Below are 27105 nucleotides of genomic sequence, written 5' to 3' on the forward strand. Positions count from 1 at the left end.
GGGTTCCCCTGAGTGGGACATTGGGGAGAGAGTACCTAGGTACAGGCAATAAAGATACACTTTGTGGAGAATTTAATGATAGTAACAAACCAACTGGTAATGGAAAATAATCTGAAAAAGAATAAACAAACAAATGAATAAATACATGTATATGTATAACTGAATCACTTTGCTGATAACTGAAACTAACACAACACAGTAAATCAACTATACTTCAATTAAAAAACATTTTTTAATTTAAAAAAACCTAACTGGAATCACTATACTTTTCTTTTACATCACGTGCCAGTAACTCTAAGCAATGTCACAGATAAAATACTTCTCAACCCCTAAATCTTCTGTTGGTCTAAGTTCTAAATGATTGCTGGGGTTACTGTGAAATTTTAATTGTATGTAAGATATACAGTATAACTTCCTGCTATCAGTCAACCCCTAAAAGCTGCCGACTCAGCCACAGGTATTCATTGCAGGAGAAAGTCTGTAATGATCCAGATTGCCTGAATTTGCTCTGGATTCAGTTTGTGTCTCCAATCCTTGTGGTACTACAGGATTGCGGATCTACTGCCTTTAGATTCAAAGTCAGGATAGGATAGTGATTATAACGGCAAAGAAGTAGATCTTGAGTTATATTCTATGTAAGCTCTTGGCATTTTACTTGTGTTTCAAATTGAAAACAGCAAAACAGATTGCAAACTGTAAGGTGTAATTGTGTGTGTGTGTGTGTGCAAATTTTAGTTCATACAAGTAATATTTTACTTGTTTTCAACTGCAACTTTAGAAAATTATTTTTAAATTGTTATTCATCTTATATCATAACTTATTAAACTGCAGTATTATTTTTAATTTTTACTGAAATATAGTTGATTAAACTGTAATATTATCTATTACTGTGTGACACCGAAAAGCAATATGTTTCTTTTCTATTTTTTTCCTCAAAAATGCACTAATGTAACTAAGAAATATGAAACAATTACATATTTCCTTTTTACCATTATATTTGTTTGTTTTTTACCAGCCTGAATATACATAAAAGTACAATCAAAGAAATTTTCAATTTCACCTTTTCTCTGGTCATAACTATTATTCATCTGATTTCATAATTATTATTGGAAATAACTTTTTGTCTAGAGGAGGGAATGTTAAAAAATGACCCACTCCAGTTGTCAAATACACAAGATAGGCCGATGATGGGAAGCAGCCCCTCGATTTTGCTTCTTAAATATTCAGTGTACGAAGTAAAAGAAAATCACTTAGTCTACAGTCCAACTTTGTTACTTTTGGCCATCTTCTCCACAGTGGGAAAAGGTTCATTAATAGTTGAATCAATAAATGGATCAATAGGAAAAAGTGAAAACAACCTAGATAATAGGATCTGAAAGGCTGATAGGAACACGTCATGCCAGATAGAGAACACAGATACCAAAGTGTCACTTTGTGTAATATGTACGGCAATACATTAACTTATTTTATGGCTGTAAATATCTGGAACATGTTTTAGGTAAACAACTGTAATTGTTACTTCTAACTACAGCAACACTTAAATTGTGTGAATGATACCCCATAATGTATTTTTTTAAATCCTGCTGGTTTTATAAATACATAATGACAGAGGACATCAGTCATGACTGTCTATCATTGTATTGGCCCTTCATGCATAAAATTAGACAATTGATACTTGTCACCTATAAATCAACCTGAGGTTAAATATTAAAATAAACTCAATGGGTACGTTTTTCAAGTAGAGATATGACAGAAGTAATTTAGTTTGATGGCAGAAACCTAGTAGATGTGTTATAAAACCATCAAGAAGCAAACTATTAATTTTCTCTGATATACAAACTCCAAGCTATAATGATTCCTTCCATATATTTATTATACTATGACCCAGCAGAATATGAAACAGGTATATATAACATAACATTATACCCAGAAATTTTGCTCTTCATAGCATTTTTTTAAAAGAAGAGATATTAAAATCATTTCCTATAGTTATTTGTGCTAAATTAAACCATATATGAACAATTCTTTATTGAGATATTTGAATATGTCAATGATAATCATTATAGTCTTTCAATAGATTGGGACTCTCTTCTGGTGCAGTAATTAAGAAAAAGTCTATAGCACTTCCAGACACATTTTCTGTATTACTCACTTGTAGTAGTTTCCTTTTTAGAAACAGGAAAATAAAAATTTTCGTGTGCTTACTGATCATCTAAGTATTACCTCCTTACCATAAAATATTCAGAAAAGTAAACAATATTAAGAAGAAAATAATCATCACACCACCTATGAAAATAATACAAAAAAACTACATCTGTATAAATACTTATTTTATAAAAATTAACCATGTTCCAATTTTTAAAAAATGGCATCATGTTATTTATCTAGTTTCATAATCTGCTTTTGTAAAATTAAAAAATCTGTTTCCCACAATTGTTCTTGTCAGTATGCATAAATATATAATATAGTATTCATCTTCTCAATACACTGTATTTTATTTCACCAGTAGGCTGTGAATGATTTCTTCTCTTCCCTTTTCTTTTTCTCAGTTCTCTCCTCTCCCTCTGTTTTTTTTTTTTTTTTTTTTCCTTTTTTTAGCATGATTAAAATAAACTGAGGACTTACCATGTGATATCTCAGCTTCTGTGTTCAGGGTTTTATACGTGTCATCATAGTGTCCCTCAAAACTTTCTAAGTAGTCAGTACTAATGCACCCATTTTACTGATAATGAAAGTGAGAATTAGAGAGACAGAGGAATTGCCCAAGGTCATCAAGAATAGTAGGCGGCAAAGCTGAGATCCAAATCCAGGAGGGTCAGTTTTCTATAACCCTCCCTTAACCATTTCACTGAAACAGACCTTGAAACCCAAATTGCCAAAACGTTTTTCTCAGAATAAATTTCCCGCAGTGGAATTACTCATGTCCTAATTTAAAACTTGTGACATGTATTTTCAAATGATCTTCAATTCACATTTTGCCAAACATGTGTGGAAATTCTTGGCTGTCCACTTCCTGGGATCCAATTTTCTTTATTCAATATTTAATAATATTTTTGTTCAATTTGTCTTTTTGTTCTGATCTGCTGAGGTAGGAGTCTTCTCTGCAGTCTCATACCTCCTGAGCTCACCAGAGGAATAAGCCTACTGACCCAGACTTCCTGAGGATGTCCAAGGATAACGCTGCCTGACCTCCTAATGCAGTCAAACCCTTAGATGCCAAAGGTGCATTCTGGTCCCAGGTGCTGTCCCTCCATGCTCACAGAGCTGTTGACACTTGGGGCCTGGTCTCTTTGGTCCCCGTGCACACTGGGCACTCTCCTCCTTAGAACTGACCGTCTCTCCCGACACCCCCTCACAATGTCTCCAGGATGCCAAAGCAGCGTGTGCCCAGGTTGCAAAGTCCAGGGGAGCCTCATAAAAACAGCCTTCTCTTTTTCTGTCTTCTAGTCCACTTCAGCCTTCTATTCTTCCAGCACCTCCAATCCGTTAGGTCTGGTAAAATCATTCCTGTGCTCATGGGCGACTCGACCCGTGACGACTGGCCTGTCCCATCACCGTTTCTGCCTATCCAGCATCTCTAGTGCTCTTCACTCCCGTCATTCCTTAGCTGAACTCCCCGCTGTATTAAAACCCTCAGCCAGCTTTCCTCAAGGACCTCTAAATCCCTTGTCCATTTCCTTTCATTATTAGTCTGGCAAAACATCCAATTAGGCTGTCTGCCTTCTCCATGTCTGAGTTCCAACTATTTGATTTCCGCTGGAAAAATAGCCCAGATGCACAGACTGCTGTTCCTGAGAACCCATGCTGCGGGGAATCCAACCCCAGCTCTCCCTACAGTACTTCTAGGTCCCCAGTCACCTGGCTCCTCCTCTCCATCCATCACTCTGACCACTGTGGTCTGGCTTCCTCGTGAACTCCTCTGCGGACTGAGCTCTCACACCAACCTTCTGCTCATCAGTGATGATCTCACTTCACTTCTCCTGTAAGTCTGAAATCCTCTTCCGCTGGTTTCCAGGACACCTCACTCTCCTAGTGTTTTTCTATATGATTTTTCCCCTTTCCCACTATACTTTCTGGGTTTCTCTGTCTGTCCCAGAACTGGTGGTGACTCGGGATGCTGCTTTAGGACCTGTGCTAACTCTACACCCTGTCCCTTGACAATCTCTTCTCACGTGTTTTCCATCACTAGCAGCTGGCTTGATGAGGCCTGCGTTCTACACATCCATCCAATCTTGCTCCTGATTTGGAGCCTATATATCTGGTTGTTTATTTGCCTATTTCCTTAGAAGTCCAGGTTTCTGCCTTTGCCACCTGGATAAAATATGGTTGTGGTCACAAATAGGCATAGGAAAAGGGGCAGGCATGCTTGGCTACATCTTACTTAACTTTGAGATCTTAGCCTAGATATTGTTTTCTCTGGGAAGCCTTCTATAAGTGCCAAATCTGGATTAAGTGCCCTTCTTATTCAAAACAGCCTGAATTTCTATCACACTTAACACACTGTATTATAATTTCTTACACAATTTTTTTGTCTCTCTCAGTTGACTGTAAACTGGCCCCATGAGGACAGAGAAAGTGCTGATTTTTTTCCACACTGTATTTGCAACATTACACAGGGCACACAGCAGGTGCTCATGTTACTGAGATGAACTGAACTGGATGGAATTAGATTCTTCCTGGGTTTTCTCTCCATACAGAGGCAACCAAGGCCAGGCAGTTTTGTCCTGCCCTGTTAATCCCCATGCCTCAGCTCTCATTTTTTAGGGATCGTTGCACAGACATCTGCTTCAAAAGCCCCTTTCTCCAAGCTTATCGACTCTTGCTAACTGATGCCAATGAAGACCCATCCATTTCTCAACGAGGAATCAACAGACCCATCTGGGTTCAGCTTTACACCTTGCTACACTTTGGAAAGTCCTTCCCATGATGATTTCTTCCAAGTTTATTTAGATTTACTTAGCATGCTCAAATCTTTAATCAATTTGGGATGTAAGGCGATATATATATATATATATATATATATATATATATATATATATATATAGTTCTTTTTCTAGTTGGTTAGTTATCCTAGCACTATTTATCAAACTCTTTAAATATTCTCCCGTGATCTAACGTTTCAGCTCTACCAAACAGTAAAATCTCCTAGGGCGTGGAGAAGAGTGTGGACTCTAGGGCCAGCTTCTCAGATCCAACCCCACACTGACACTCACTAGTCCTCGGGCAGGTCACTTAACCTCCCTGTGCCTCTGTAGTTCAGGGGTAACAACAATAGTATCTTTCAGTGTTGTGATTAATTTACATGTAAACTGCTCAAAAGAGTACTGATACAGAGTAGATCTTTAATTCCTCCTGTAGATTATTACTGTCATCTGTTTAGATACTTCATCTTCAGCTCTGTTCACCCGCTCATCTTTGAGCCTGTGCCGCACTGTTCTAACTGCTGTAGAAAGAGAACACAGTTCCCTGTCTAGAATAATCTCCCTGAGTCATTGCCCCTTTCCCTCCTTCCCTTATTTAAAAAAAAAAATCACTTTTCTACTCTTGTACAATTATTTCTTTAGTAAAACACTTTCCCCCTCAAATATTAATAACAGTCAACTTTTACTTGCAAATTGCTTTCCATGGGTCAGGCACTGGGTCAAAGGCTTTATTGACATGAATCATCAAATTTAATCTTATGAGATATACTTCATCATTATATTGACTTTACAGATTAGGAGAACAATCATTGGAACCATTAAGGAAGGAACCCAAGCTGTCTGATTCTAGAACTTGTGCCGTGTATGACTGCAGGGCATCACTTCCATTATAAAAACTCTTGTTGAGACTGGGATCAGATTTGGATGAAATCTCTAGATTCATTTGGGAAGGACTGACAGTGTTGAATGCTAAGTCTTCCTATTCAGTATTATGATTATTTTTTATCCAATTACTTATTTATGTTCTTCAGTAAAGTTTTATATTGTCAATAGAAGTAATATTTAGAGTACTGACCACACTGTAGACATTGTTTAAATGCTTTGCAAATATTAACTACTTTAATTCTCACCGTGACCCTATGGTGTTGGCCTTGTTATTATTTCCATTCCACAGATAGGGAACCGAAGCACAGAGATGGCTCTTCACATTAAATGACTTCGTATCACATAGCCAGTGAGTGACAAAGCTGATATTTTTGTTACACTCTCTTGGCTCCAGAACCCATGACTTTGGCTACTAAGCTCTCAGATTTACCTCTCAAATCATGGGTAAAGTACTATATTTTTAACTGTTCATATATATATATATATATATATATATATATTTTTTTTTTTTTTTTTGCGGTACGCGGGCCTCTCACTGCTGTGGCCTCTCCCGTTGCGGAGCACAGGCTCCAGACGCGCAGGCTTAGCGGCCACGGCCCACGGGCCCAGTCGCTTCGCGGTATGCGGGATCCTCCCGGACCAGGGCACGAACCCGTGTCTGCTGCATCGGCAGGCGGACTCTCAACCATTGCGCCACCAGGGAAGCCCTGTTCATATATTATTGATATTTACCAGTGAAACTTTTCTCAATCTATTTTTATCTTGTTATTGCTAGTCTACAGGAAAGCATTGTTTTTTGTATATTTTCTTGCTAACCTGTTGAAGCTATAAATTCCAACGATTATCAGTTGATTATCTTGGGTTATTCAGGGAAGTCATCAAAATAAAGCTAGGTTTTGTTCCTCGATATGCAAAATGCATCATTTCTATGCTTTTAAAAAACTGTTTGGGTTAGCACCTCCCCCAAATTTTAAATGAATAATTTTGCATTAGACATCCTATTCCACTTTAGGGGTAAGGCCTCTAGTTTTCCTCTAGTAAAAGAACTTCTGAGGGACGGACGCAACCTTGGGTGTCCCAGCCTTCGCTCGAAGGCCAGCGCATCGGCCGCGATGCCCGGGCTCCGGCGACCGCGGCTTTCGGCCACCGGCTGTCTGGCAGCGCTCTGCAGGATGAGCGCGGCTCACACCACCACCCTGGCCGCGAGCGCGACTACACTCGCGGCTTTACCGACTATCGCCAGCACAGCCTCGGCGCCGCCGCCGCCGCCGCTCCCGCCGGGCACCACTCCAGCCCCAGAAATCTGTGAGAGCCGCAGCACGGTGTTTCCTGTTTCGATGCTAACGCTACCCGTTTGGGGTCAGAATGCAAAGGTAAAAGCTACTGTTCAGATAATCCCACAGTTTGTGATGGCAAGGGGGTGAACAGCACAGAATTCTGTCCTGGGCTCCCTGCCACACCACTGCCAACCAATTCTGCAGCGAAAACCACAACTCCGCCTTCCCCGTCTACAGCCTGCACCACGGCTACTACATCAGGTACAACGGATACCACTTCAACTCCGGCTTCACAACCTGTGCGCAAGTCTACCTTTGGGCCAGCCAGTTTCGTTGAAGGAACTGTCCTTGTCTTGGGTGTGCAGGCTGTAATTTTCTTTCTCTATAAATTCCGCAAATCGAAAGATCGAAACTACCGCACTCTGTAAACAGACCCGCTAAATTAACACGGACTGGTGTGTAACTCACTGAAACCAAAATATTCTCTTCCAAGATGTGCCACATGGGAGATGCTATTCTAGGATCTTTAATTTTTCAGAGGATGCATATAGGAGCATCGCCCTTGAAGAGAAACCAGTTAAATCTATTTGCTCAACGGGAATATTTAAAATATTCTGTATGAATGCTTGTGGCTGTCTTCTTTTATTTTAAATGGCTGCTGCTGTGTGATTAAGTTCTCTCTTCTTGACATGCCAAATGTAACTCTATAAGTGATGGAAAACATTGTCCTGCGCAGACGACCTCATGACTCTCTTAGCAATTCAAATGTAGTCATTTTAAAGCCTGAAAGCTGCATTTTTTCATGCTAACTTGGGATGTAGTTTAGTGACCAGAATTGAGAAAAATGTGCCAAATGAGCAGCAATCAGGTGGATTTGGGGCTATAATTGCAAAAAGTGGAATAAATTTATAAATTTAGTATCCTTAGAGTGGAATTTTGTGCTTGATAAGTTATTTTTTCTACATTAGAAAAAAGATGCCACACATAGAATTACATTCCAGATTTAAAGAAATGAAGGGAAAGTATACAAAACATTAAAGTGTAGCAGGTTATTGTTGATACTTGTAAAGCACCTTATATCATTGAGAAAATAAAGAACAGTGCCTTAAAAGACAGACTGAAAGGTAGACTGTAACTTAAAATGTTGGTGATTTGTTCTTTCACATTAATGAAGGGAAAGGTTGGACTGAGGATGTAACTGTTGATGTGAGCAGTAGTAAACCTGCTTTTAGATACCATAATGTTACTATTTAATTGAAAACTTACCTACTTTATCTCAAGCCTGAGTAACTTAAAGGATGTTACACAAAGTCAAAAGCGTTGATATACTGAACCTCCCAACATTTTGCTTATGGCTGTTAAAAAGTATAAAGTTGATTTAATTATATTTTCCTTTGTACTTCAAAAACTTATCCTAACACTGTTGTACCTTAAAAGGATTTCCACCAAGCTTTCTGGAAAAGTAACTTCTATAAGGCAAGAAAGAAAGAAGTTGTTTTAGAATCATTTATTAACTCTTTAAATAAGACAATCGTTTTAAGATAGCAAATGTGAGCAGTGTAATTTCAGAAAAAAATTTAGTTGATCAGATTACTGTAGATTTTTAATGATGATTGCCCTGGATAAATAGATTGTACTTTTTCTTTCTCCTTTTCCACCCTTCCTTCTTCTTAGTTTCAATTCCTGTAGTATGATAAGCATGCATACTTTTATTTTTTTAGTTTCCTTATGAAGCACTAGTTTTTTCAGGTTTAGAGGGATACTTCTTCCCTGCCTTTGACACATTGCATTAGTTCAGAGGCTTAAATCAGTTTAAAATGAGCTTTTGCTTTTCTAGGTCATTAAGGTTTTTTGTTTTAGTTTCTCTAGCCTATAGCAGCTGTGTTTAGCACTTGGTTTTCAGTATTTTATAGTAAGAAATGACAAGTTGCTTTGGTCCATTTCTGAAGCCAAAATTCCTTACATTTAGATAATAAAAGGTTCTTAAAATGAAGATTTACTGTTTCTTCTTTACTTGCTGGTACAGCTAAAGTTTGTTTTACTTGCACACTGGTATATATACCTAATGTTTTCAAGTGCCTTAATTGTTTAAAATCTCTGGCTTCAAAGGTTTTTGGGGAAAGGTAGGCTTACCTCACATTTTTGTTTCCCTCAGTAGTAATATTTTTGGTACTGCACAACAAATTTTATTATAGTGCCATGGCTATTAGTTTTTAGTGAGTACTTTAAGATACAAGATTCAGTTGAAAATATACACAATTTCCATTCTCCCAAAGTGGTAAAAATTAGCTACAATGTTATAATTGTCATTTACCTAGACAGGAATACCTTGCCACACATTAATGTTAACACTATAGCTATTTTTGTGAAAATATAGCTGATGAAGCCTCTCATCTTCTGTAATTTTGAATACTGCTCTAACAGAATGATAATATGGAATTGGATTTTACAAAAAGAGCTCTTACAACAGAACTCACAGCCTTTTCCCCTCTTCCTTTAGCTGTTTAGTATCTTGAGCCATTAATAATTTGGGGGTTCTTTTTAATCCCGAAGGTATATAGAAACCTTTGCAGATTTTTCATCTGATTTGTTCAGGTAGACTGTAGTTCTATTAAAATCCCTTATTTTACCTTACAGATATTTGTTGCACAGACACTGCTGTATTTAGAAATTTCTATTTCAGTTCATTAAAAACTCCAAAACCAATCTGTATCATGTACCAAACTGATTTAAAATAAACGTACATGTTTTTTGGATTAAAAAATAAAAAAGAACTTCTACTATTTTTTTTTTAAGACAGGTACTGTCTAACCTATTAAAAAAACCAATAATATTGAGATTCTTACATTCAGTCAGTGACTATCATTTCCTGGATTTTTCATTATTATAGGGTACCAAAGCTCTCCCACATCCTACAAAATAGGGCTATATATTCGATGGAAAAGAAAGCTATGTATCACCCAGGAGACCTCTGATTTCCATAATATGGATAGATAACAACTGGCATTTGTAAATACAGAGGAAAGGCAAGAGGAGAAATTTATTCCTCATTCTTGTCGTCATTAATCCTTCTGAGTTAATTTAAAATCATTCTATAATAAATTATATTTAGAGGTAATTTTTAAGGAAGGCATTCATTGTTCGGCCCAAGGTTATGTGTTTTTGATTGAAAGAAATCACAATCCAAATGGCAGAAGCCTTTGCCTATACTGAATGATTATTTTCACTCAGGGCTTAGGAATCAAATTAGATCAATCCAAATGCACTAGAAGCAGCCGGAAGCAGCTCTCACACATTTCATATATGGTTACCTGGGAAGTAAACACTACACACACTTGTGGTTTCAGTCATTGAAACGGTTACAGAACTTAGAGAGAGTTCCACAAAATGTGAACACCTATAAATTGGCACAAGACTGAACTGCAGCCAAAGAAGACTGGCAGGTGAAGCAAGACAAATCTGAACTTTTAAAATCTATATTTATATTCTTTTCCTGTTTTAATCCATATGCACCTTATGCAGAAATATAACCAAGAAGTGGTTTTACCTCTCTGCTCTTTCCTTAATTCTGTTTGCAATGTCACCCTTTGCAGTGGTCGTACAAAACTCAACTAAGTAAGAGCAGTGTAGGTCTTAGGAGATTTTCCTTCGAAGCTTGCTTTATAAAACCTCTACCTCTGATTAACCCCATGTCTCTGCTTCTATCCTTTCTGCTGAATGCTGCCAGAGAAAAGTGCCATACCAACATGGACTAGAGCCACTGTACAACCCCATTTTCGTCCTCAGAGCATCTGTTAAAGGTTCTTTGTGTTCTGGATTCTCTGTCCCAGTCACCGCAGAGGTTACCTCAAACCTATATCATGCTGTCTCCCCCAATGAACTCACCAGCTCTCCATCTCAAGAGGTAACTTTTGTTCTTACTGACCTATGAGCCACAGAAACCTACAGATAGGAAAGCCTTTAACCTGTCCTACACAGATGAGCTTTAAAGCAGAGCCCCATAAGATAGACATTTAACACCTTTTAATTTAACTATACAAACTCAATAAGAGTGACAAAAAGAAGTGAATGATAAAATTATTGCATTCCAACAATTCTGAGATGCACACTTTTCATTTCTTAACATCTCTGAAATAAGAATGCATCTTCCAGCCAGTAGTTTCTTACAATCACTTTCAGCCAGATGGTGGTCATGACACTGTTCTCAAGTCCTGCCACAGGTGGGAACTTGGGCCTGCTGTGTTTCATTCAAAAACCACTTGAAGGACTTTGAGGAAGAAATATCAGTTCTGACTATTATCTGAAAACCTTCCAGGAACATATTCTGGTGAGATCAAGAAAAGAAAACTTGCAGGATGTGCCACAAGAGCTGGAAAGACAATCACAGAGGCAACCGTGAAACCCTTCTTAAAAAGGTTCTGTACTCTCACCACTTTTAGTGTCACTGAGGATGGCTGTGCATGGAAAACTAAGATGCTGATGACAGAGCATCAAAAGTGAATCATAAGAGAGACTGTGGAAAAGTTTTGGGAATACTTCAACTTATGGAGCTTGTACTTTCATTTTTAAGAATGTACAATAATATATGATAAGAAAAAATCTATATCTAGATGAATCTAAAAGAGCTTTTCCAATAGGAATGAAACAAAATTTTAAGTAAAAAAAAAACCCTTGTGTCCCAGTTTGCATCCTAATTTTCTTTCTCTTTCTCTCCTTCTCCTTCCTTCCTTCCTTTCTTCCTTCCTCCCTCCCGCCCTTCCTTCTCTCTCTCTCTCCCTTTCCTCCTCCCCCCTCCCCTTCCTTTACTCTGCTGTTTCTTTTTTTCTTCCCTCCTTTTCTTCCTTTCTTCCCTTTTCCTTTCTCTCTTAGTTGTATATAAAATAATGGTGCATATTTAAAGTGTCTCAGATTTTATGAAATTTGGCAATAATTTAAATAGTGCTAGTGATTCTGACAATTAGTCACACAATTAGTGACAATGAATCTGAAGATGATAATACAAAAAGCAATTTTCCAATTAATATGTTTTTATAAGTACATTTTAAATGGCATACTAATCAAAATATATTTTTAAAGTATTTCTGATAATCCTATTGAACTTAAAATTCAAATACTCACCAAGTTAATGCTTTATATTTTATTTTATTTATTGTTATTATTTTTTGTGGTACACGGGTCCCTCAGTGTTGTGGCCTCTCCCGTTGAGGAGCACAGGCTCCGGCCGCGCAGGCTCAGCGGCCATGGCTCATGGTCCCAGCCGCTGCGGGATCTTCCCGGACCGGGGCACGAACCTGTGTCCCCTGCATCGGCAGGTGGACTCTCAACCACTGCGCCACCAGGGAAGCCTCAATGCTTTATATTTTAAATGACATAAATACCTGGGTTGTTTCTTATTCACTCCATGACTTTTGCCATATAGATGTTTATAATCTTCAAAGTAGCTGAAAATCTTCTCCAAACCATCGTCCAAGAGAATGTTATTTTATTATTCAAGTAATTTTTTTTTAAAAATTACTGCATTCATCTTTTTTATTTGCTAGTTAACATAACAAACATATTCTGAATGTCCATATCCACAAGTTACAATAAACTTTCAAGTTTTATAAAGAAGATGAAACTGGCATTATTATATCTTTGTCACCAAATGAGAATAACACATACTTCCTGAAAATAACTTGTATGTATGAGTGTTCATATTGACACACGAGCTTTGTTCAACAAACCTTTCACAGATAACAAGGAATATAATCACTGCAGAGGTCAAGAACAAGAGCAAAAAGAAGAAAGAAAGAAACATGCATTAAGGAAAGCCTGTCTGAACATCAGGTATTTTACAGTATGGCGGTGGTGCATTCTGAGTTCATCGGCTGTTCTGGAGTGGATCAGGAGTGAAGTCAAATCACTGACAACCAACAAATAAAAAGAATCCATTACCAGAAAGCTCTTACTTCCTGTCTCCCTGTGCTATGCTGAATTGCTGTATTCAGTGGGAAACTCACTAAATCGAAAAAACCTGACATCCCTCATCGTTGTCAAGGCCCTAAAAACATTACAGTCAACATCTTGAAGTCACTTAAGCCCTCTGGCTCTGTGCACTCTGCTCTCAAGCTCTCCATAAATGACGGTTGCTTCCTAATGGGAGGAAATGACACATTAGTGAATTACAAGTTTACACTGTGCTATATGAATACATTTCCTGAGAATTAGCATTATTGGCTGCTAAGATGTGTTTTGAAAAGAGGTACGGAATTTAGAATTTTCTAAATTGAAGTCCTTCAATTGCAGTAAAATTGTAATAAAAATTACAATAATTTTTAATAAAAAGAAGTCACATTTTTATCTAGTTTACAAAGAATAAGTGAAAAGAATGTATAGATCTACAATGATTTCAATATTATCATTACATGGTGAGTATAACTAGATAGCATTTTAGAATCATTTCACATTTTCATAAAAAGTTAAAAAATTCATTTTGGTAGGTTGTGCACAATTGGTAGGCTCTTTTCTCGCAAAGGTTCTTAATGTAGTATATGCTCTTCGAATGAGTCACTAAGTCCTATAGAGGAGTAAGTGGAGACTCTAGACTTCCAGGCATCATTCTTCTCTTTGTCTAGTGCATCACAGCTTCCCAGTCTCAGCAGGTCCATTAAAGCGGGAGCACCAGCTCATAAATGTCTCTACAGATAGAATTGGAACAGGGACCATGGGAATAAGGACTCGTGATACCTGTTCAGTGGGTTCTCTCTACGCAGCTGTAACGAACCTTCCAGAACATCAAGCTTAGGAGATGTGATGGCCAAATGCATCACTTCCTGAATTCAGGCTTGATGTTTTTGTGCTTTTTTTCCTCTCTCTCTCTGATGTTTGTTTCTTCTCATTGCCATTCTGAAATAATGGCTGCCTCACTCCATAATTTTGACATTGTGCTGCAGTTTCAACTCTCACCCTAGGGTTTGGTCTTACTAGAACTGAACTAAATTGTTCAGTTCCTTGAATGCATCATACTTTGTTTTCTTTGGGGGCCTTTCCCCAGGTCCTCTTGCTAGAAACAGTGCTCTTGTAGGTATTAGCTTGAGTCATATGGATTTGCCATTTCTGTAGGTCAAAAGTAGCGGAATCTCAGCAATACTGCAAGGTTGTAAGGTTTACCCTAATATTCTCTCTTCAAGTTTCAATTTAAAAGTCCTTCCCTCCAGGGCATTTCCCCAGTCTGCTTCTTTTAACCTTATGTAAGCATTTGGCACAGGTCTAAATTTTTGTAATTCCTTATTCAGTTGTTTGACTTGAACATTAACTGTGAGATCTTTGAAGTCATGAGCCATATTCTATTAGACATCATTGTTATCCTTAATGCCTGGGAACATTTTATTGAATATGGTAGGTAATACTTTGTGTAAAATAAATGTTGAGGAATAAATGCTATTAATAGATCCATTTAGTGAACAAATTCATTCAAAACAAAAGGAGCCTTGAAGCCCAAGACAGTACCTTTTCTTAGATTTGACAACACTCAGCCCAATGTCCAGTTCAATTATTTTTTCTTGAATGAACAGGTGAATTATTTGCCTTAAGCAGTGGACATTTATGTTTGCTGATATATCATTTATACAAACAGTTGTGAGGCAGGATCATTTCTGATAGTTGCTCTATGAATGCACCCATCTATATCTAGCGTAATTCCTAGAATTTAGTGTAATTCCCATCTGAAATGGGCTTGGAAGCCTGGTAGGATTCAAATGAGAGGAAATAAATTAGAAAATTTTAAAAGTCAGACAAGGGGGCATTCAAAGTATTTTTCTCATTTCTTTGTTTTTTCCAGGTCAAACTCAATTTCTTAAAGTAGTTATTTATCTTCTTGAAAATATGAGATAACATATGCCTAAAGTGAAATGCACAGATCTTAAGTATATAATTTGATAAGTTGCTAAATACATACAACCAGATAATTCACACTTGAGTCAAGACACAGAACATTTCTATCACATCTAAAAGTACCTTCATGTTCTTTTTATTCATGCCTCAGCCACTATGTGATTTCTGTCACCAGAGAGTAGTTTTGCTTGTTCTTGAACTTTATATAAACAGAATCATAAATAAATTGTGTTCAGGGTCTTTTGCTCAGCAAAATGATTTTTGAGGTTTCATCCATGTTGTTGTATGTTTCAGAAGTGTGTATACATACATATACATACATACATGCATATATCATTGATGAGCAATATTCCATTCTATGGCTCTACCACAATATGCTTATCATCACAGACATTTGGGTTGTTTTCACCTTGGGGCTATTATTAATAAAGCTACCATGACATTCTGGTACAAATCTCTTTTCAGACAAACGTTTCCATTTCTCTTGGGTAAATATCTAGAAGTAGAATGCTGTGTCATATGCTTGATGTATGATTAAATTTATAACAAACTACCAGAATTTTCTCCAGAATGATTATATCACTTTATACTCCCACTAGTAATATATGAAAAGTCCAGTTGCTGAATTATCCTTGTTATAAGGGAATATTTTTACAATCTTGACCTAGGGAAGAATATTTTAGAGAGACTAGGAAAGCTCTAAATATAAACTTTTAAAAGGTCAATTTAGATTTCATTAATTTAAAAAAATCTGCACACAGGAAACCGCAAAGATATTGCAAGTTTTGTCCAGACCACTGCAATAAAGCAAATATCGTAATAAAGTGAGTCACACAAATTTATTTGGTTTCCCAGTGCATATAATAGTTACATTTATACTATACTGTGGTCTATTAAGTGTGCTATAGCATTATGTCTAAAAAATGCACATCTCTTAATTAAAAATACTTTATTGCTAAAACATGCTAACCATCATCTGAGCCTTTAGCGAATCATAATATTTTTGCAATAGTAACATCAAAACTCACTGATCACAGATCACCATAACAAATATAATAATGATGAAAAAGTTTGAAGTATTGCAGAAATTACCAAAATGTGACACAAAGACATGAAGTGTGTCAATGCTGTTGGAAAAACGGCACCAACAGACTTGCTCAATGCAAGGTTGCCACAAACCTTCAATTTGTAAAAAGTTCATTATCTGCAAAGTGCAATAAAAAGAAGCACAATGAAACAATTTATGCCTGTATAATTTTTAAGTTATTTTCAGAATATCTGTGACCTTATACTTCAAGTATAACTCTTGTAGACAGATTTGAGTCTTCTTTTTACACAATATGACAATTTCTACCCTTAAAATGGAATGTTTAGTCCATTTATATTTATTGTAATTTTTAATAAGGTTGAATTTAATCTACCATATTTCTATACTTTTCTATTTGTTAATGATTCATTGCAGGGAGTGTAGATTACGCTGTTCCCCTATAAAGTGTGCTAACTTTTTCTCTAACAGATAGTTGAGCTACAAGTGGAACATCTGGATTCTCTCAGTGTGGTATAACAGGAAATATGTATTTGTTTTTTTGTTCCAGGCTCCTGGCACACAGCTCCTAAAACCCTTGGAATTCCCTGAGTGATAAGGGTGATTGATAGGCATGCCTCTTTTTTCTAATTAGGCAACCATTGGCCAGCTCCCAGACAGCTTCAGGATGGAAACTGGTTGTAAGAAAGACCAAGCCTTGGTTAGAAGCTTGGAACTTTAGCCCCAGCCCCCAAATTTGGTGAGGGGGTGTATGGAGAGGTGCCGGAGATTGAGTTAATAATCACCAGTAGCCAATGATTTACTAAATCATGCCTATGTAATGAAACCTCCATAACCCTCCTCTGCAAGCCCCTAAATGTCGGGGTTCAGAAAGCTTCTGGCTTGTTGAACACACTGGTTGCTGGGAGGCTGGTGCACCCAGAGAGGGCATGGAAACTCTGTATGCCACAAGACGTAACTTGCCCTGTGCATCTCTTCCATGTGGCTGTTCCTGAGCTGTATCCTCTACAATAAATGAGTCACAGTAAAGTGTTTTCCTGATTTCTGTGAGTTGTTCTAGCAAATCAGACCTGAGGAGAGCGTTGTGGGAACCCCCGATTTATAGCTGGTTGATGAGAGGTCAGGTGACTCCGGGACTTGCAGTAGGCATCTGAAATGAGAAGCAGTCTTGCAGCCCTGAGCCCTTAAGCTGTGGGATCTATCATAACTCTGGGTAGTTACTGTCAGAATTTACTTGTTGAGCACCTGATTAGTATCCAGAGAATCGGAAAACTGGTTATTAGGGTTCGAAAACACCCCAGAGTCAGGCTTGATTTCATGCATGATAGTGTCAGTGTATTCTGTTTTTCTCCTTAGTACTAAGACATCACTTTTACTCTTGGCTGTGGTTACTTCCAAAATGTGGCTTTTCTGGGATCTCAACTGAATGTCCACTGTGCTCAGCTAGGCTGATTCATTCTGGAGAGACCAGAACTCCAACATCACTCAGCACCACATGACCTCTGACTGTGGAGTTGAATCTCCATTCAACTCTTAGTTCCACAGCAGCTGTCCTACCTGAAGCCTTTGGGAGTCTTTTCCTGTGCATGTGCACTCAGCCCTCAGGTGCACTCAGATGGACCTGAGGGAACATCCTATGCAGATCTTACATTTTCCTCTTCTCTGATATCTGCTCCTTCCCTCACAAAGCTCCACTTTCTCTCCTTGGGTCAGTGCTGGGAAACCACACCTAGGCTGAAAGCTGAGACAAATATGGGACACCTCATGTGCTTCTTTTCTCTCAAGAATCAAGTCCTGCACAACCTGTTGGCCAAAGCCTGAAAATGACTGCATCATATCCAATATTTGTTCAGTGTTTACATTTGCTTATGCCATAAGTTCCCATCTTCTAGTAATTGTTTCTTTATGACCAGAAGCAGAATTCCAGTCAAATACATGTGAAGAAGAATTGTTACTATTATGTTAGTAATAGTATTTAACTAACATAATGAACATTTTCAGGTGACCAGTAAACACTAAAACAGGTTAGAATATTAGGTCCACTTACTGAAATAGTAGAAAGATAGACGGAAACAGATTTTGGACTTTTTTTTTTGTTTTACATGTAAATATTTTTATTTGTGGAGTAATTATTGAAAGAAAGAAAATAGAATACATAATTTACAAACTAGCAAGGAAAAGAATAACAATAATAATAATAACAATAAATCCAAAAGAAGGAAATAAAAGAGAACAAAAAGGAGAACAGATTTCTTTTCCCCATTGGTCCATCCTATTTTATTCTTTAAAATTTTACTTTTTATTTTTATTGGAGTATAGTTGCTTTATAATATTGTGTTAGTTTCTACTGTACAGCAAAGTGAATCAGCTATACGTATACGTATATTCCCTCTTTTATGGATTTCCTTCTCATTTAGGTCACCACAGAGCACTGAGTAGAGTTCCCTGAGATATACAGTAGGTTCTCATTCGTCATCTATTTTATACATAGTGTCAATAGTGTGTATATGTCAATCCCAACCTCTCATTTCATCCCACTCCTCCCCTTCCCCCTTGGGATCCATATGCTTGTTTTCTACGTCTGTGTCTCTACTTCTGCTTTGTAAATAAGATCGTCTATACCAATTTTTTCAGAATCCACAATATGCATTTTCTAATATGCGATATTTGTTTTTCTCTTTCTGACTTAGTTCACTCTGTATGACAGTCTCTAGGTCCATCCATGTCTCTACAAATGACCCAATTTCATTCCTTTTTATGGCTGAGTCATATTCCATTGAATACACTGGACTTCTTTAGCTGCCAATAAAGAGTTTTTACTCCATTAGATTGGCAAAGCGGCAGCTTTGAAGAATCCTGAGCCCATAGCATGAGATCAACAGTTTGTGCTTGAGGGAGTTTAATCCAGCTGAGCTTTAGCAGAGACCAGAAAAGGGATGAGATCTGCATAGACAGAGAGACAAGTGAAGATGCTGCTACCTGAGGTGGTACGGCCACAAACAAGGATGGGGACAGTGAGGAAGTTAATGCAAGGATAGTAGTACACTCCATTTTGAAGGACTACAACTAGATTAGTGTGGTGCAAGAAAAGTACAAGCCAAAGGTTTTGAGTCTGCCTGATCTGGGGGAGGGGGAAAGTACAGTCACTAGAAATGAGGAATTTGGGGAAAGTAGCTGATTTCTTTCTTTTTTTTTTCTTTTTTGGCCACCATGCAGCTTGTGGGATCTTAATAACCCAACCAGGGACTGAACCAGCCCCCTCAGCAGTGAAAACATGGAGTCCTAACCACTGGATTGCCAGGGAATTCCCGAGAGTAGCTGATTTCAAAAACAACTCTATCATTTTGAGTGGGAGGGCTGGTAGGATAGCAAACATTGAAAAATGAGGTACCAAGATGGAAAGGATCAACAGACAGCTGATAATATTGGTCTAGAGTCTCCTGATAGAACTGAATTCAAGACATTAATTTGAGAATATTTGTTTATATGTAGGAGATGGGTGAGTTACATAAGGAGAGACAATGAATCATTAGCATAAGATAGAATTTAGGGAAAAACCCAAACTGGGAAAGGGAAGATGGCAATACCTACATGGTCTCAATTATTCATACTTTGGGACCATTAGAAGTCCTTGCATTTAAAGTATTAATCTAGCTTGCGTGTGTGTGTGTGTGTGTGTGTGTGTGTGTCTGTCTGTGTGTGTCTGTGTTTCCCAAGTTGACATATTAAACCTTAAAACGGTTATCATTGTAATGACACAGTATTATCCAGGTGATAATAAAGTAAAACACAGTTAAAGCACACAAAGCTATGTAGGATGAGTATCATTAAAAGCAAAATTTAATTTTAAAATCTTGAGAAAAAATAATAAATGGAAAACTGTAAAGAAGAATATTAGTGGCATTTGAAAATGTGCCTGAATTTCTGAAACATGTGTAGTTGATTCCTGGATTAAAGAATTATTCAAGTAATATTTATTTACTAACCATGATAACTTTCCCTGTGAAATATATAAAATAAGAAAACATAAAAAGTCAGTCCATTATATCTGAAAAATAAACTCTTAGGGATATAAATATAAGTGTATGATGATTGTTCTTTTCTTCCTACTAAACCCAAAGAAAGCAGTTGTTACAAAAGTTACCAGGAAATCCATTAATTTTTAAAAAATTGATTATAATTATAATAAGGAGTGAGAGTGAGCAAAAAGCCTCTAGACTTGAAAAGAGTACTAGACAAAAGCAAGAATACTCTCTATTTTGCCACATAGATCCCATGATGTTACTTGGAAGACATCTTAGAGATCGCTCTTTCTAGAGAAGAAAATCTGAGGTTCAGAAAGGTGAGAAGAATTTGCAAAAGTTTACACTGAAAAAAGCAGCAAAATTGGAACTACATTTCTAACTTTTTACTGACTCTTCAGACCCTTTAGAAACTTAGTTCCTGATCTCTTAAACTAAGGCACTGATTCTTATGGAATCCATCACCTGTCTCTTGAAATGCCAACTTTTTTGAGTCTTGTGACTTTCTTCAGTGTGATCTCTTCAGTGGTTTATATTTCACAAAATTAATTTTCCCTAAACATGATTAAATCATCTCAAAATTACTTTAATATATTGTTAAAATCATCTCAAAATTACTTTAATATATTGTTAAAATATACAGATGAGATAATTTTATAAAAGTATATTTCTAAAGTTGCTGCAAATTTTACCTTTACTAGGCCATTGAGAAAGCCACTCATGGAACTGAAAATGGAAAGAGAGCCATGTCCTCCCTCTTTAGAAAGTAATTACTTCTTTCTGATTGGAAAGACCAAATAAGAAAGAATTTTAGATTTCTATTTCTTTTCTTATTACCTTTTGGAGACAGAAATAAGTTCCGAGTGAAGAGTAAGTCCTTCTAATTGGTGTAAATAATAAGGAAAGCAAATTAAGGCTTTTACTTTAATTCATTCTATGAGCCTAACATGATTACTAGACAACTGCTTAGACAAAAGCCACCAGTGAACAAATACAGTAGCCAAAATTCTCCAGTCTCTACTTGCTTGAGAAAGAAAGTACCAGAGAGGATTGTATTAAGTCATCAGTTAAATGGGTTTTGGGAGTCAGGAAGAAACCAAAGGGTTCCTAGTTATTTTTAAGATTTTCATTTTAAAGAAATGCCTCTAATATGTGTCTTAATGAAGGCAAGACTCAAACACAGCACCCACCGAGTCACTGCAGATGACTTTCCATGAATCTGGACTTTCTGGAGAAAAAGTGACCATGGCATTGAAGAAAACCATGTCTGCATAACTGATGTGAAATATAAACTTGAAATAAAAATTAGACTATCTTGGGCTTCCCTGGTGGCACAGTGGTTGAGAGTCCACCTAACGATGCAGGGGATGCGGGTTCGTGCCCCGGTCTGGGAAGATCCCACATGCCGCAGAGCGGCTGGGCCCGTGAGCCATGGCCGCTGAGCCTGCGTGCCCGAAGCCTGTGCTCTGCAACGGTAGAGGCCACGGCAGTGAGAGGCCCACGTACCGCAAAAAAAAAAAAAAAAAAAAAAAAAAGATTATCTTAATGTTCTCCACTATCCTAATGTTCTCTGTCCATAGGTTGATCTATAATTAAAAGAGAATCATATTTTCCCACTAAAGAGGAAATACTCAACGATGAACTTGAATTTCCATTCCTATCTGCAAGTGACATTGTAATATATACAGCCTATGTATCCAACGGAAAATAGAGTCAAGTTAACTATTAAGGTGCTTAATGAGTAGGATGGAGATATTGCTGGAAGAAAAGATATCTATTCCTGGAAAATCAAATGGTTTTTTTCTTTATGAAAATAACCAGAAAGACCGCTGAAGTATGATGTGCTCCTAAGACCATGAATTAGTATTACATGTGTGTATGTACAGAATGTATCTGTTTGCAATTAACAGAGGATAAACATTCTTCTTAATTACCCTTCTAAAAGACTATATTCTAGTACAGTATTTATAAATGGGAGATGATGAAGCCAAAGTTTAAACGCTCATGAAGTCTTCAAACATGAACATTCAGTTCAAAGACCCTGAATAATCAAGGATTATGTCTAATAAAATAATCCAGAAAGGAGTCAGAATTTCACTCAGGAAGAATAAGAAAATAAGTATAAGATATTAGATAGGTAAAATAATAATATTTAAAGATATTCTTTATTTCACCATTGCATTCATGCCTGATAGCATTAAGTAACTCTAAGTTATGTCATTGAATTATGTTAGTTTGTGAAATTAATTTTAATGATGGTAGAAGGGACTTGATTGGCAATGTTCCACATTAGCACTTCTTAGTGAGCCAAGAAGGTAGAAACCATTTAAAACCAGATGGCTATTCCATCTTCAAATTCCATTAGTTGCCAACATATCTCAAAGCTACAGAGAAGTTAATTAAAAAAAGGTTTAGTCTTGAAATTCATTCAGATCTCAATGCCTCAGCTGAAGCTGCTAATGAAAATGCTATTCCATACTAATAGAAATTGGTTGCTAACATTGATATCTTTATTCAAAATATCGTATGTCTATCAAATACTTATGCACATACAATATCATTGTCAAAAGAGCATTTGAAAAAGAAAAAGATCACTGCTGGGTCATTCTTTGAGAAAAAATTTTTTTAAAAAAATTTTAAATGTAAAACCATAATTCAGAAAGAGTCATGTACCACAATGTTCATTGCAGCTCTATTTACAATAGCCAGGACATGGAAGCAACCTAAGTGTCCATCGACAGATGAATGGATAAAGAAGATGTGGCACATATATACAATGGCATATTAGTCAGCCATAAAAAGAAACAAAATTGACTTATTTGTAGTGAGGTAGATGGACCTAGAGTCTGTCATACAGAGTGAAGTAAGTCAGAAAGAGAGAAATACCATATGCTGACACATATATATGGAATCTAAAAAAAAAAAAAAAATGGTTCTGAAGAACCTAGGGGCAGAACAGGAATAAAGATGCAGACATAGAGAATGGACTTGAGGACACAGGGAGGGGGAAGGGTAACCTGGGACAAAGCGAGAGAGTGGCATGGACATATATCCACTACCAGATGTAAAATAGACAGCTAGTGGGAAGCAGCCACAGAGCAAGGGGAGATCAGCTCGGTGCTTTGTGACCACCTAGAGGGGTGGGATGGGGAGGGTGGGAGGAAGACACAAGAGGGAGGAGATATGGGGATATATGTATACATATAGCTGATTCACTTTGTTGTACAGCAGAAACTAACACAACATTGTAAAGCAATTATACTCCAATAACGATGTTAAAATAAATAAATAAATAAACATAAATAGTGAAAAAATACAATTTCAGGACAAATTGTATTAAGGAGACTTTAAAAAATTAAAATAGATATCTTAATCTCATAACATAAACTCATGAACAAATTAAAATATCACAGAAAAACATGAGTTCATTGCCTGAGTCTCAGATGGCTGAGATCATTTTCATCCAAATTATCAGCTCTAATTCATCTGCCTTGCTACTTCCCCCCACGGATACTTATCGGGGAAAGCTGGAATTGACAACTTAGTTTTCAATTCTCCACAAAATGAACTGCTCCATTAGCTCTTGTTCAGAGAATGAAGTATGAAGTTGCTCTTCACTGCAGGATTAAGTATGTAATTGTAGAACGAAGACAAATTAATTGCATTGTGAAATCACTGCTTTGAAGAAAGAACCCCAGCTAAAGGAATGGCTCCTCTGAATGGGAAATCGCTGAGATGTTTATATTTGGTGTCTTCTGGTTTCCTAGTATTCAAGGTGCTGGCCCTCGTTAAACAATGAGCGCGAGGGTGAAATGGAAGTTAATTTCCCCAACCAGATTTCCGCTGAATAACTAACTAAAGTCATGATTGAGTTTACAGGTAACTGGGCTAATATTTGGAATTGGCACACAGTATGTATCAATAATGAAATTATGTAGCTCACAGATATGGTGATGAGTACAAAGACTCCCTGGGAACTGAGCCCGTGAATCTCAGTCCCACTACTTAGCGATGAGATAGTGAACAAGTTAAGCTGAGTTGCTTCGTCACTAGAATTGGGATAATAACATTTATATTTAAGAATTGTTGTACAGGTTGATATAAATTGCAAAGTATCTAGTTGTAGCATACAGCAGGCTACATAATACAAACAGAACTCCTGAGACCTGTGTATAATTCTTAACCATATTTCCACAGACAGAAAGTTACTGTTGTAAGGGATTTAGCTTGAAAAGAAAACAGACTATGTGATATAAGGGTTTTCTCCTTTTCAGGTGTTGTAATTTGTTTTATATTTTAACGTTATAACAGATATTACATCAAGCATGGCTATTTTCTTGGATAGTTTTAACATTCTAAAATGGTAGCTTTACATAATTGCACATATATTAAATAAAATGTATCAACTTCTATCTTAAAATGTTGGTGCAGAATTGAGAACTGAGTAAGATGTGTCTTCAGAGACCAGCTCAGTGACAAGAAAGGACTCACTGCAGTCAACCCCCTCAGGCTTACCTGCCTCACCTTGCCTGAATCCCTCTGCTTTGTACTTCCAAATGGACCAGTTACCCTCCTGCTTCACAAATACAGTGTCATGTTTAAGATGTACAGCTGAAATGTGTCAGAGGAGAAGAAAATACAGCATATTTTTAAGCTAAACATCACTTAGGAATCATATGCATTATGAGCAAAGAAATATAAACAATTTCCAAAGATCTGAACTCTTCACCAGACCTGGATGCAGTGAGCAAACAATTATTAAATTTACTTCACACAAACTGGATTTGTACTATAGAAGGATGGAGAAGAAAGATGAGATGATCCTGAAACCAAAGGTTAAGGGGGATAAAGGCATTTACACAAACTGCAACCTGACATAACATCATGGCCCCCATGTCCAGTTGCACAGTTTGTGCACTGCCCAAAAAGTTGTTGGAGGAATAAGTAACTAGAGGCTGAAATCATTACACTGGCTGAGTTATGCACCCTTTTCCAGAGCTGTCTTCCTAGAATGAACAACCCAAGTCAATAGGCTTGCATACCAGAGGGGAAACCAAACCTTAGAGACTCAGAAGAAAACAAGTACCTTAAGAAAAGGACAAAGAACAAGGAAAGAATGCTTTTGCCTAGAAAGATCCACACACCCTTCAGAGAGGAAGTTTTAAAGAAGACTTTTCATAGATGGGATGATCTCAATAGTCAGAACTGACAAAATAAAAAAAAAGTTTCCCCACATTAAGTTGGAGCAATACGTTTGGGTAAAAATAAAAGTGCACTGTAATAAGATTGTAAAACGACACTAGTTGTGTCTCATCGTTGCACATTGTTCTCTTTCTGCATCTGAGTAGTAGACACAGAGCTTGTTGCCTGGCCCATTTCTGTATAAACAAATGAAAGAACGTGCTGGAGCGTCTTAATCACTCTCTCGTAATGTGAAGTGAATGAATTCTTTTGCATTTAAAGTTGAGAGAATCAGATTTCTACGAAACTGATATGAAGGCCACAAATTTGGGATACGAATCGGCAAATCACTTATCATGTTTTAGTTGATCGTTTCAATACTCACAGGTTATACAATCAGGAAATCCAAGACCTCCATTTTGGAAACACACCACTCCTGAATTTTCCAGAAAGTCTGGAACTTATGCAGCGTTAGGTGGGATTAATCTGATTTCCCCACACAAGTAGGGAGCAGCAGGGGGGCCGTACTTCTTGCTGTTGCCTTTACTGCCTGTACTCTCGTTATATTTATCTTTCCATTTATTTATAGATATAGCTCTCACTATGTATATAGATAGATATGGATATAAATGCCACTGTAGAAAGGCATGTTTGTGGTTTTACAGTATTTTTTTTTGAAAAGCTGCTTCCAACACTGAGCAAAGACTTGTTTCAAATTGCAGTAAGTAATTATGCAGATGCTTTCATTTTTATGAGTTAAAATTAACTTGGGATGTTGTGGCTTTACATTTGGGAATTCAGTCTAATCTTTTTCTCGTATTTTAAAACCTTATTCCGAAGGCTGTGTTTTATTGTTCTGGAAGTTTTACAATGGCCTCTGGCCAAAAGCATTAAGGTTTCGAGTTGATGTTAGCATGCTGGTACTTATTCAATATCAGGAATAACTGATTTTTACATTAAAATTAAAGTGGTGTTTTAGGAAGGACTTTATTCATAACTTCAAATAAGAGAATGGGATACAAAACTGAACACACACACACACACACACACACACACACACACACACACACACATCTATATACCGATGTTAGTTGGAGGCTCTCTCATTGGTCAACAAGTCCTACATCAGAACCACAGAAAGGAAGAGGAAAGGTTCCCAGGTGTTGGCTCCTGGCAAGGTTTCTGATTTGTGCATCTCCCCTAGACCATAATTATGACTTGATAAGTTCAAGATCTAGGGAAGATCAATTCAGTTTAAACCATGTTGACCAGACCTGGGCACACTCATCTCCTTAAAAAAAGAAGTGAAGCCACATATATTCACAGAGATTTGGGAAATAGATCTAAGTATCTAATTACAAGAAAAAGTCATCCATAAATTCAAATGAGTAAATGTGATGACTTTTTGGACCCCAAACAAGTATACAATATGCTCAGTCTACGTGTTGAACCTTTGAATGTCTTTTGAATGCCAAACATACGGTACACCAGCGGATTTTAAAGTAAAATAGTATCTAGAGCTTTTTTGCTTAATGAAATAATCCACTGACTTTCAAAAAGAGAGTTTTAATGAGTCTGGTTTGATAACATGTGTCAAGTTTCATTAAGAGCTTTATAACCTACTTAAGGAAGGCAGAATTTTTGCGTTGATTCAAATATTCAAAGTCAGATTGCAGATGGAACTATTCTGAAAGGCACTGAACTAAAGAAAGTATAGCATTTACCAAAAACAGAAACAATAACAACAAAAAGCACCTGATATGCCATACACGTACTTGAAATGGGGAATAAACCAATCAGTGCAGCAGGTAGAAACCTGTCTTCCATACCACCTACTCCAACCCCTGTTTCAATTCTGTCATCTCATTTTTGAAACATCCATTGGCATAGCCAACAGAGAC

The 27105-nt window shown here is 37.1% G+C and overlaps 1 protein-coding gene and 1 pseudogene across 3 annotated transcripts in view; one reads left to right on the forward strand and one right to left on the reverse strand.

Annotated features, from left to right (window-relative positions):
- The window catches only part of CTNND2 (catenin delta 2), a gene marked incomplete at its 5' end in the record, with an annotated part of 935921 nt that overhangs the window by 681326 nt on the left and 227490 nt on the right, over positions 1-27105 (reverse strand). The gene's annotated exons all lie outside the window — the stretch shown is intronic.
- Positions 6920-7512, forward strand: LOC309820227 (sialomucin core protein 24-like; annotated as a pseudogene). The gene has a single exon. The product of its transcript is annotated as a sialomucin core protein 24-like (transcript).

The sequence above is a fragment of the Grampus griseus genome (assembly GCF_964374135.1).
Source record: "Grampus griseus genome assembly, chromosome: 3".
NCBI lineage: Eukaryota > Metazoa > Chordata > Mammalia > Artiodactyla > Delphinidae > Grampus > Grampus griseus.